Source organism: Myotis daubentonii, chromosome 1, assembly GCF_963259705.1.
Source record: "Myotis daubentonii chromosome 1, mMyoDau2.1, whole genome shotgun sequence".
Lineage (NCBI taxonomy): Eukaryota > Metazoa > Chordata > Mammalia > Chiroptera > Vespertilionidae > Myotis > Myotis daubentonii.
Window position 1 is genome coordinate 108,949,234 of NC_081840.1, and position 2,428 is coordinate 108,951,661.

At 39.5% G+C, this 2,428-nt stretch overlaps 1 pseudogene; it reads right to left on the reverse strand.

The window, feature by feature from the left end:
- Positions 1-1,173: 1,173 nt before the first annotated feature.
- Positions 1,174-1,260, reverse strand: LOC132223282 (U2 spliceosomal RNA; annotated as a pseudogene).
- Between the last annotated feature and the right edge of the window lie 1,168 nt (positions 1,261-2,428).

The following is a 2,428-nucleotide window of genomic DNA, read 5'->3' on the forward strand; positions in this document are numbered from 1 at the left end:
AAGTGCAGAAAATTCTCACTTGTGAAGGGGTTGGGAAGCTATAAAACTCACAATTTTTGTTACAACTGACATTAAATCATTCAATTCTGAGAATCCCGATTTGGCACACAACACCTCCTGATGGATAATGCAATGAAAAGGTACAAATGGATGTCTAATAGCTCCCATAAACAATTTCAGGAATCCCACATTTTTTCCCACCGTATTTGGGGCCCCATCTGTCGTGACTGACACAATTTTAGAGATATCAATGTTTAGGTCACTGAATGTTTTTATAACAACCTTACATATTTTGTTTCCTGATGTACTTATTGGCACTGATTCTAACTTTATCAACTCTTCTCTCATTGTGAGACCATCAGAATATCTAACAATAATGGCCAACTGAGCATTTGATGTGACATCAGTAGTTTCATCAAGAGAAATTGAAAAATATTTACAACTATTTAAGTCTTTTTTTAATTGATGTTGTATGTTTTTGTTAAGATCTATTATTCTGTCTTTGATAGTATTTCTACTGAGTGGTAACTCAGAAATTCTTTTAATATCATCTTTATTTTTCATATTGTGAAATAGAGCTGGTGCACATCTTAGAAATGTTTCCTTAATAAATTATCCATCACTGAGGCTTTTCCATGCTAAGCTATGGAGTGAGCAATACAGTAACTTGCTGATGTTAAATTTGTAGAGCATCTTACAAATTTAATGATGGAATTTGATTGACTTTTATAGAGGTGTAGCTGCCTAGAAATGTATTCCTTCCTTTCATCGATACTTTTTTTCAAGAGCTGACAATGATTAGTTTCAAAATGTCTCTTTACATTCCACATTCTGCTCACTACCGTTACATTACACAGTATGCACAATGATCTGTTGTTTCTCGACAATCCCGCACATCTCGGTCCATGTGTCTTGCTACTTCCACTTCCTTTATCATTAAATCTTGCTTCTTTTTTTTTTAAATATATTTTATTGGTTTTTTTACAGAGAGGAAGGGAGAGAGATAGAGAGTTAGAAACATCGATGAGAGAGAAACATCGATCAGCTGCCTCCTGCACATCTCCTACTGGGGATATGCCCGCAACCCAGGTACATGCCCTTGACCGGAATCGAACCTGGGACCTTTCAGTCCGCAGGCCGACGCTCTATCCACTGAGCCAAACCGGTTTCGGCAAATCTTGCTTTTTTATTTTTTTGATTCTCCATCACAAGGCTGCAAAAATACTACACTTGATCTTAGCCAAAAGGCCGAGAAGCGATACAAGGCTGCAAAAATAGATAAATATAAATCACGGCATTTTTTATAAAAGGTTGATAGGTTTCTTACCTATTAACTTTTTGCAGTGTTGTTGCACTGACTCCTGGTGCAAAACAATTCAAAGACAGTGTGTATAACCAACAAGTATATGGTGCTGTAATCAATTATCCGACACGCAGAATGTCTCCTCAAGCCCTGTTGCACTGTATATCTTTTTCTTCTAACCCTCCCACTCCTGTCTCCTATGAACATGGCGATCAAATGCGTCCATTTGCCGAATGCACCCGAACGCACGGGAAGCTTACCCGAGGCACATGTTGACAATAACGAGGCCGTTTCCAGAATTGGGCATTTTGTCACTCGAGTAAAAATAAAATGTCAGGAGTAAAGATTAATCTCTTTATAGTGCAATTCTTAACCTTTTTATTTAATGTCAATATTGGAACAATGTATCTTGGATGTTTTCACTACATATCTTTGCTACACAACACCGATGTACATGTTTACATCCGGTTTTAGAATTGCATTATTGATCATGAGTAACGTGAGTAATAATATTACTCAAATGATGCCCAACTCTGGCTGTTGTGAGAGACAAATATTTAAATTAAGCAATTTTTTGTTTCTGTCGATGTGTGTCACCCAAAATGAGTTTGCGTGTCACCTCTGACACACGTGTCATAGGTTCGCCATCACTGCCCTAGAGCCAGTACACCCAGTGGACAGCTTCAGGCCATAGCAGATTACAACTCTACACATGCACAAATGACACACTCAAGGAGCAGACTCAGTTAACACCAAAGCCCCACTGAAGCAAGTCCTGCTCTATAAGGGTGTTTCAGACATAGCAGCTCTTCCACTGTAGCCGCAGCTGGTCTTCACAGACAATTGGTGTGGAGGTCAATTCCTCCTAGTGACGCCAACAGCAATCAAGACTCAGCTACAAGACCGTGCACACAGCCACACAGGGAACTAGAGTGCCCAGCTCGGGTGACTGGGGAGGCTGAGCCACTGGGCCCTACAGGACACCTACTACATAAGGCCACTCTACCAATTTCAGGAGACATAGCAGCTCTACCTAATACATAGAAACAAACACAGGGAAGCAGCCAAAATGTGGAGACAAAGAAACATGTTACAAATTAAAGAAATAGAAGTAAGCAAACTACT